Source organism: Triturus cristatus, chromosome 8 (assembly GCF_964204655.1).
Source record: "Triturus cristatus chromosome 8, aTriCri1.1, whole genome shotgun sequence".
Classification (NCBI taxonomy): Eukaryota; Metazoa; Chordata; class Amphibia; order Caudata; family Salamandridae; genus Triturus; species Triturus cristatus.
This window is the reverse complement of record NC_140591.1, coordinates 184,792,075-184,802,479: the sequence shown is the minus strand read 5'-3', so window position 1 is coordinate 184,802,479 and position 10,405 is coordinate 184,792,075. Positions and strand designations below refer to the sequence as shown.

Genomic DNA, 10,405 nt, shown 5'->3' with positions numbered 1-10,405 from the left:
TATGTGTAAGAGACAGTAGATCTGGCCTCAGCATTGAATGCCATGAATGCTGCCGGAGAAGTATCGGAATTACAAGCAAATTGGTCTAGTTCTTTGTGTCTCCTGATATACCTGATCTCTAGAGTCCTGTCATGACGGTCAGTAAGCATAACCTCTGATGGGAGGATGACAATGGTTGCTATTTAGGGGTCCAGGTATACTCCACCGGACACTGTAGATGGCAATGCAGAAAGAGTAATGATGAGCTGTTGCACTGGGCACAGAACAAAGGACGGGATGAGAGGTAATGTTTCACATGTATTTATTTCAAGAGAGAATTCAACATATGCAGCCTTGACAGTCCTATGTGCAGTCCGCTTCAGTCAGTGTCCAGACAAGTTGCAGGGGAGCAGTTACGTCCTCCTAAAATCCTCATGTTTCCTGGGTTTTAGAGGAGAAAAACAAACAAAGAAAATACCATAAGGCTGGGTCCCACTCGTACAACAGAAGTAATCATGGAAGGGAGTGTGGGGAATAACACCCGCGTTCCACCACCAGTGATGCGCGTGCGGCGCTTTAACCTCTGCACAGCTTACGGCTCGCAGCATTTTTTTGTTCCCTTCTCTCCTCCCCATTCTTCCGAGGGGTCCTCCCACCTCGGGTACCCTTCCCCCAAACAGTACAGATACAATCACGTACCTCTTGGAGCCACGCTCCTCCGGGAACGTGGCTGGCGTGGGCGCAGTGCCGTATAGGGTCCGGCTCCCTCTCTACGATGGCGGAGTTACCCTCCGATACCTCCAGGGTGTCTCCTCGTGGCAGCAAGGGTTCCACTCATGAGGCTTCAGGCGGCTCCAAATCTATTCCGGTCCTGCAGCGGGGCTCTTCGGCATCCTTAGTCTGGGCTGGCCTCGTTTTCACCTCCTCTGCCGTCCCAAACTCATTGCTGATTGGTGCATGTGACCAGGTCACATGGGCTGGTGACGAATCCCGGATATCCCCAGCATTAAAGGGGTAGTGCAGATTCTGGAGATCGAGACCGGGGGTAGACTGAAAATAGAGGAGATATGAAAGGGAAACAGGTCTGTATCATCTCCTCTGTGAATATCATAGGCAGGTGCTTCGAGACCCACCCTCACCCCAGATCGTTCCCGCTCGGTAACAGGGGAACACGGGAGAGGAAGTCCGCATTCCCGTTGTCAACACCCCTGCGGTGCCTGACATCGAAGGAAAAGGGCTGCAAAGGGAGGAACCATCGCAGGACCAGGGGGTTGTTACCCTTATTATGGCTCATCCAGAGCAAAGGAGCGTGGTCCGTGTACAAGAGAAAATGATAGCCACCCAGATAATAACGGAGCTTGTCCACGGCCCCCTTGATGGCAAGACATTCCTTTTCCATTACTGGGTACTGTTGTTCTCGGGGAAACAGCTTACGGCTGATAAACAGCACCAGATGGTCAATACCCTCTTCTGATGCTTGGGATAACACGGCTCCAAGGCAGTTCTCAGAGACGTCAGTTTGGAGGATGAACTGTTTGGAAAAGTAAGGGTATCTCAGTATGGGACTGGAGGCGATGGCAGTTTTCAAGTCCTAGAATGCTTGTATGGCCTAAGGGGGTAGATTCAGGAGCTCTCTGGTCTTCACTTGGTTCTTAAGGAGGTCTGTCAAGGGGCTTGCTATGTCTGAATATCTGGGGATGAATCTCCTGTAGTAACCTAGTAACCCGAGGAAGGCCCTGACTTCTTTCTTGGTGGATGGGAAGGGGGTGTTTATGATAGCCTTAATGTTTTCTTGTTGCGGCTCATTGCCCCCATTTACAAGTAGATAGCCCAGATATCTAACTTTTTGGAACCAAACCCGGGACTTCTTGGCATTGATGTGAAGGCCTGCCTGCTTCAGTGCCTGAAACACCTGTTGACAGTGATCTAGATGTAGGTCCCATGTAGGACTATAGATGACGATGTCGTCCAGATATGCGGACAAATACCCTTGATGTTCCGAGAGCACCTTGTTCATGAGTCTTTGGAACGTTGCAGGTGCCCCGTGGAGACCAAAGGGTAAGACTGTAAACTCATAGAGACCTGTAGGAGTGGAAAAAGCAGTCTTTTCCTTGTCTTGGGCTCTGAGGGGCCCCTGCCAATACCCTTTGGTAAGGTCCAGGGTGGTTATGTAGTGTGCGTCACCGAGTTTCTCAATAAGTTTGTCGACCCAGGGTAATGGGTAGGGTAGAGATGGTGTTAACAGCCAGGATGTCTATGCAAAACCAGATGGATCCGTCTGGTTTTGGTACTAGGACTATAGGAGAAGACCATTCGCTTTGGGAGGGTCTTATCACCCCCATGGCCAGCATACTATCGACCTCTTTTCCAATGGCTTCTCTTCGGGCTACGGGTATACTATATGGCCTTAGTTTGACGGTTTTCCCGGGAGGAGTGGGGATTGAGTGTTCTACCATGGTTGTTTTTCCAGGGAGGCCGGAAAACAGGGAAGAAAAAGGCAACAGGGTGGTGTGTAGGGCCTCTGTTGGACTGTTGGACAGGGCATAGTTTACTACTAATTGATCTAGGGTAGTATCCTTTTCCAGCAAGGGGATAGGGAGCTGCACAGTCTGAGGTATGGGACCCAACCATTTTTTTTAGGAGGTTAATATGGTACATTTGGGACCTTTTTGGCATGAGTTGTATCAGGTAGGAGGTCAGGCCAATCTTTTTGATGATACGAAAGGGTCCTTTCCACTCGGATCGAACTTTGGGCAGACTGGATGGTAGGAGCACCAGTACCCAATCCCCCACATTCAGGTGTTGCCATTTTTTTCCTTTGTCGTAGAAGAGCTGTTGTTTATTTTGGGCTTTTTCTAGGTTCGCATCAGCGAAGTCTCTCAATTTGTGTATTCGGGTGCGTAAGGCCAAGGTATAGTCAAGAAAAGACCGTGTCTCCTCTTGTTTCTCCTGTTCCCATGCCTCTTTGGTGATTTCTAGAAGATCCCGGGGGCATCTCCCGTAAAGAGGCTCGAAAGGTGAACAACCCAAACTGGTTTGTGTTTGGCTTCTTATCACAAAAAGGGCAAGGGGAAGGAGCGTGTCTCAGTCCCGATCCTCGACCGTGAGCATTTTTTTAAGTGACCGTTTCAGAGTGGCATTATAGCGTTCACACAGACCATCGGTTTGCGGGTGGTATACCGAGGTTTTGATATGCGAGATGTTAAGTCGCTCACAGATTTGGTTCATCAACCGAGAGACAAAAGGAGTCCCTTGGTCTGTGAGAATTTCTTTAGGGAAACCTAAGCATGAAAACAGTTTGAGGAGTTTGTCACTGATATTAGTGGTTGTGGGGGCCCGTAGGGGGAAAGCTTTGGGATAACGAGTAGCATAGTCTACTATGACTAATGCATACTGACTGCCCTTCTTAGTGCGAGGGAGTGGGCCTATAAGGTCCATCCCTAAGCGTTCAAATGGTTTTCCGATAATCGGGAGGGGCTGGAGTGGGACGGCAGGAGGCCTGTAAGGGTTCTTTCGCTGTCAGACCTCGCACTCCTAACAATACTTGGTGATATGTGAGTATATACCTGGCCAATAAAAGTGTTGTAATATCATGTCTGTGGTTTTTTGTGCGCCTCTGTGTCCTGCAAGTAAGTGTGTATGTGCAAAAAACAGGATCTGCTCCCGGAAGGCCTGGGGTACCAATAGTTGTGAGGAGACCCCAGGGTTACCTGTCCTGTACAGAAGGCCGTTCTATATATGGAGGAAGGGACAGACAGGACAGGGTGAAGTAGCTGACTGACGGGCATGAGTACAAGCGGGTTGGAGGGTGGGATCATGCTCTTGGTTGTACTTAAAACTTTTATCAGAGAGCCAGGGGGCTTCGGTTAGGAGAGAAGGCTGTTCTTGGGGTTGGGGTCTGGAGGGGTGTATGTTGACCCTAAAAAGGTGTAGAAACAAAGGATTATCCAGGCCTAAGATCAGTTGTTCAGGGAGATTGGGCAATACCCCTAATCTAGCATGTAAGATTCTACCATCCAAGGGAGTAATGGGGAGTTGTACAACAGGGTAGATGCGGACATCCCCATGAGCGCACCTTATGGGTATACGTTCCCCTGTCAAAAGAGCCGAAGGGCTTACCAAGGACTCAAGGATGACCGACTGACAGCACCCTGAGTCCAGTAACGCTTTTACCTTCCTCCCCTCCACCTGCACACTTACATAGAAACATGGCCCCATCTCCTCGGTATATAGGACAGAACGTGGTATGCAGCTAACATCCATTGGTTCTTCTGTTGTTTTTTTGTGGGGGCAGAACCGGGCAATGTGGCCCCACTCCCCGCTTTCAAAGCACTGGGGACCCTTCGGGGTGAGGGGGTCAGGTCGGAAGTGAGGTCGGTGAGGTTCTGAGGAGGGTTTAGGTGGTTTTCTCTCGGTTTGTGTGAGGGTATGGCTAAACGAGCCTGGTCGCTTTCTCCTGCTACTGAACGGGGTTGGATCCTTGCAAGCGTGGTGGCCATGTCTACGGCTTGATCCACTGTTAGATGCAGGTGTTGTTTCAGCCACCGCTGTGTGGAGTATGGCAAGGACTCTAAGTATTGTTCCAGGTAGATCAGTTCCATGATCTCTTCTTTAGTGTGCTTGTGACGTTTGAGCCACTTATCGGCAGTGGCCTTGAGCTTGAAATACAATGTCCTGGGGTTGTCCCCCGGCATTCCTCTCTCCTTCCTGAAGTGAACCCGATAGGCTTCAGGGTCCATGCCCAGGTGGTTCAGGATAACCCCCTTTATTTCTGCATAGGGGTGTTCCCTGAGGGATTGGCCACCCGATACGCGGCCTGTGCTTCTCCCAGTAATAGGGGGGCCAAAAAGAAAGGCCACTTGGCTTCTGGCCAAGCGCAGGTATGAGCGCCCCTCTCAAAGTTCATTAGGAAGGCGTCTGGGTCCTTGCAAGGGAGAACCGTCTGTACGGCTATGTTGAGGCCAGCGCTTTGGATATTGGGTCTAGTTTGGATCTGGGATGTCAGCTGTAGTTGATCAACTGCAACCTTCTGGATGCAGTCCACCTGTTGACTCATGGAGTCTTTAAACATATCCCTGTCTGCCTGGGCCGACGCCATCTGTGTCTCCAGCGCCCATTCTAATTTCTGTTGTCCAGCAATCAGTTGCTGGATTAGGTTCCCCATACTGACTCTATGGAGCTAGTCTCCCCGGCATCTCCACCACGTGTTGCGCTGGGCACAGAACAAAGGACAGGATGAGAGGTAATGTTTCACATGTATTTATTTCAAGGGAGAATTCAGCATATGCCGCCTTGACAGTCCTATGTGCAGTCCGCTTCATTCAGTGTCCAGACAAGTTGCAGGGGAGCAGTTACGTCCTCCTAGGATCCTCACGTTACCCGGGTTTTAGAGGAGAAAAACAAACAAAGAAAATACCATAAGGCTGGGTCCCACTCGTACAACAGAAGTAATTAGGGAAGGGAGTGTGGGGAATAACAGCCGCGTTCCACCACCAGTGATGCGCATGCGGCGCTTTAAACCTCTTCACAGCTTACGGCTCGCAGCGTTTTTCTGTTCCCAACTGTCTTCCCCTCACTTCCAAGGGGGCCTCCCACCTCGGGTACCCTTCCCCCAAATGGCACGAATATGATCACGTACCTCTTGGAGCCACGCTCCTCCGGGAACGTGGGTGGCATGGGCGAATAGGGTCTCGATGGCGGAGTCACCCTCAAATACCTCCAGGGTGTCTCCTCGTGGTAGCAAGGGTTCCACTCCCGAAGCTTCAGGCAGGGGACACCTGGGCGGCTCCAAATCCATTCCGGTCCTGCAGCAGGGCACTTCAGCGTCCGGAGTCTGGGCTGGCCTCGTTTTCACCTCCTCTGCCGTCCCAAGCTCATTGCTGATTGGTGCATGTGACCAGGTCACATGGGCTGGTGACGACTTCCGGATATCAAAAGCATTAAAGGGGTAGTGCAGATTCTGGAGATCGAGACCGGAGGTAGACTGAAAACAGAGGAGAGAGGAGATATGAGATGGAAACAGGTCCGTATCGTCCCCTCTCTGAAAGTCATAGGCAGGCGCTTCATGACATGAGCCTAAAGGGTTCTGTCTCTTTTTTGGAGGGTGTTCTTCGAGGAAAGAAGCTCGACCCTGGGTTTGCCCTGATTCAGAACGTAGACAGACACCGGGAGCACCTCTGAAAGCGTAATCTCCCATCGATGATGATGGACTGTAGATTGTATTATGCAGCAGTAAACCTACAATGGGTGGCCAGCCAAAAGGTTCTCTGAAATACCTACATTAGAAGTACTTTGTCTGCTGTCAAAGTTTGGCAGAAACTGCCTGAAGCCCACACTGCTCTAGGATGTTTACCCATTTTACCCATCACTTTAAAGTACTAGTATTCACCTTGTTGTTTTCTCCATTGTTGTTGCTTCTTTAACAGTCTGCACTGTCCCTATTTCATTGAACTATATACTTATTATTTGACCCCGCCCCACAGTGACGAAAAAGAGTTTTAGCATAACTACCTACCCACGGGTGAGTAAACATACTGTACATCATACACCGGCACAAAACCTAACTGCAGCATTGTTATTGGTTTCTAGATGAACAGTATCAAAGAATGAAAATCATAGCCAGAGGCAGAGATGCACCTTACTACAGACGAACCACTCACATCACTACATTGTTCGTGGCTAATATAGAGAGTTCCAAGAAATAACTAGAGCAGTAACCTATTTTATCGAACGTGTTAGCATCTGGGTGTCATGTTGCAAGCTCTAATCTGCAGCAGCATATCAGGCATACAAGTGCTATCCCTCAGTTTTCCCGAATTTCACCCTGGGGGCTCTTATATGTTCTCTGTAACGTTGCCACAGTCACAACACTCACCTTCTGATCAGTGACAAGATGTATGAAACATCCTAGAAGGTTCTCAGTCCCTTCCATCTCCGTCTTGTCTCTATGAAGAGGTCTGTTTATTCTCTTAGTCCTCATCCCCATGTAATTTTCTGGGAGAAACATCAGTCTTTTAATGTGGGATATTGCAAATAAATCCAGGTCTCTCAGAAGAAGCATGTTCCCAAAAGACAGTGATAAAGCAAGCACTGACTGCTGGAAACAGAGTTACGGAGTAGCCAGATGGTAGGAAGGGTGATATGGAAGGGTCTTATGGGGCGCGGGGATGGATAGATCCAGAAAGAAGTGATTAAACAATGGTCACTGTTTTCTAGGTTAAATAGATGTGTTATGTAATACTCGTGTAATAGTCAACTCAGACGAACAATATTCAAGAATGATATTGATGTCCAGAAAAGTTATGTAATCATTCATGGAGAGGTGTGGCGCAGCGGCCAGAGCGGCTGACTCTGGAGCATGGGGCTCGCGGTTCGATCGCGGGCAGCAGCTCAGCTCAGCATCACGGGACGTTGGGCATTAGCTCACTTAATCTCCCCGACGGCCTACAGCGCCTGGATACCCTTAGGGGTGATAAGTCGCTCTTTACAAAGCTGGAATTATTCATCTCCACAGAATCTTCAGACGTCATCTTTCTTTGTCACCGAGGTGTTTCCACCGCAATGCACCTCTCACTGATGATGCATGCTTGTCCTCGGTGCCGCTGTGCAATGCCTCTTTATAAGTGACGCTGCTCAGTGGCTCTTTCTTAGTGCTGCTCTCAGTGATGCAGTGCTGTTTCAAAGGTTTGAGCGCAATGTTTGCCAATAATACTGCACACTGTTGTAGTATTCAATATCCATTGTTCATTATCAATGCTGTGCAATCCCCACAGCAAACAATGATCCAATGAACTGAAGTACAGAATTAACCGTAGAAGGAGACCCCAATATCCTTCCAACCAGGACAGCATTCGAGAGGGTCCCACAAGAAATAACCATTAATGCCTGCTGGCCACAAGTGGCCGCCACACTTGCCCGCTGGTCGTGGAAGAAGGATCGCTGCTGTGCAGGCCAAGGAAAGAGATCAAAGTGTTACTGCTACTGCTGGGAATCTCAAACTTGAGTAGCCCTGTCAGGGCATGACCTGTAGCAAGACAAAAGGCCACCTCTCCCATGGCGCTCTGGGTAGTGTGGCTTTGCAGCAGGAGGTAAGTTCTGCATTTTGCCTGGATCCCAAACAAATCACAGAGCACCATTGTGATGGGCCTGTGCTGTCATGGAAGCGGCCACAGGAGGACCCAGGGGACCATTGGAAATACAAGGCGGGGCAAAGAACTGCAGACTAACAAGAACTGGTTGCAAGTAACACTCGACCCTGTCTGTCTATGCTTAGCGTCATGTTCAGGTCCTCACAGACACTCTCCTGTTCTTTGGATCATATTAACATGAATAGCTTTGACAGTATAACAGATGACTAAATGCATGCTTTTCCTCTTCCCAGGTGCACAAATAAATACAACTTTATTGTTGTTCGATCAGAAACATTATATGATACCTAAAGCATTTAAAAATTACACAATGGATCTACCAAAACAAAATCATCATTCATGGAATTATATCTACACATCACTTTTATGATTGACTAAAATTCATGTCTTCTTGGTGGACCAGCTTTTATCCACATCTAAAATCTTTACAAGTGACCATACCAGATGTAGGTCCTTACCACTACAACAGGATTTCATTTACAACTGAAATCAATGCATGCTCGAGAACGGCTGGAAGGCAAATTCATCTGAAAGACTCCTCCACCATTGACATTGAATGACTCAAAAACTGACACGCCCTCCCACAGAACTGGATCTCAAGTGCATCCCTACAGCTGGGGCCGATCCTCTTGTTTTTAAACATCGGGCAATCTTACTTTAAAAGGGCTATCCGACATGAAGCTGGACAAACTTGCAACTTTGCTCGCCATGGATGGCAAATCACCTGAATGCAACCTTAAGACTGACCTCGCCATCATTTCAACTTTTATCAGGAAAACCCAGGCAGCAGGGCGCCAGCTTTCACTGCTGCTGCAAACAAAATACAACTTCCACCAAGCTGGCTTCAGAATTGTGTCCAAGCCCTGATCTTCTCCCAAATGAATTAGCAAAACTCTCATCTTTTCCAATATTCATACTGGCCCCGTTGACAGGCACTCTACAAGCAGTTCATTCCTCCCACCCTCAATAATCTGGACGGTATGCTCCTCCGTGATTACATCATCTTTGAATTCCACTCAGGGGTAGGAAGGGGGGTGCGGTGGGTGCGGGCCGCCCCGGGTGTCATCCCTGAGGGAGGTGACAAAATGACTAAAATATGTGTTTTAAACACATATTTTTGCCATTTTGTCAAGCCCAGGGTGACAAGAAATTTTCTGCACCGGGTACTACCTGACCTTGCTCTGCAGCCTTCCATGTCTCCACCCTTTATTACTGCAATCACGACAACGCAATTCAAGTGAGAGTTCAGGGTCCAGGATTGCACCGAAAGATGCATGAAAGTGGATCTGGTCCATTAACAGCAAAACGACAAGTACATAATCTGAGGAAGAAATGGGCGCTCTTTTGAATGATTTAGCATCAACCCTAGGAGGTTCTAACACCAGTAAACTGGTACTGATGCGAGAGAGAGGGGGAGCGTCAATGTGAGGCAGAGCATTTTTCGAATCACCTAGGAAATGAGGAATGATGCAGAAGCTATGGGTGCTGTCCACGGACTGGAATGATGGGGATCGATTTATTAATTTACTATGACATCCTTTGAGAAACAAGAGCTGCAGAATCCGGCAGGCACTTACGCCCAAACCTTAGAACAGAAGCCAAATGATACAGGTGAAGAACCGTAGCCACAAATGTCCCAGAACAATGTAAGTCTTGAAATGGCATATTCAACACTGCAGAGAAGCTGATGAAATAAACCAATTCCAGTATTCTGGGTATGCCCAGATGTGGGCTCCATGACACTGGTTTATTGGAACCATTCTGTTCCTGGCTGATGACCCCTAAAGGGGCAAAACTGGTCCTGGGTTGCTTATGTCACATTTTCCTCCGAGGACCTGCCCTGGTAGTTGAGTCTTGACTGTTCCCATTGGAGCAGGGTCAAGACTGATTTGCCTTTGGGAGGGTCAAAACTGAGGTGACATGGTGTGCAAAATAACAATGGACTGGATGCAGTGCAGAGTAATTACCAGTGGCTGATATTAATTCATGCATTTCACCCATTACTTCGTGTTTTCTTTAGTCTAAGAAGTGCAACAAGAAAAGAAGGTAAAGCTCTTTGGGGGTAGCTTAGGAGATCCAACCAACAGCTTGGCCATACTCTTGACTCCCAACTAACAGACAGATTCTCAAAAGCTGAGAAAATAAATGATCGCAGTCCAGCCATTAAATCCACACAAGACAACACACACTACTGTAAAAATAGAGTCAAAGAGCATTATCTCTGTTCATGAAGAAGCAACTCATTCATGGATCTGCTAATGAGAATTTCATGCGTTCAT

General features: G+C 48.3%; 1 long non-coding RNA gene across 1 annotated transcript; it reads right to left on the bottom strand.

The window, feature by feature from the left end:
* Positions 1-325: 325 nt before the first annotated feature.
* Positions 326-5,843, bottom strand: LOC146801789 (uncharacterized). The gene is made up of 3 exons (XR_014968071.1): positions 5,618-5,843; positions 679-1,029; positions 326-420 (listed from the first exon to the last, which is right to left on the bottom strand). It is a non-coding gene; the product is annotated as an uncharacterized LOC146801789 (long non-coding RNA).
* Between the last annotated feature and the right edge of the window lie 4,562 nt (positions 5,844-10,405).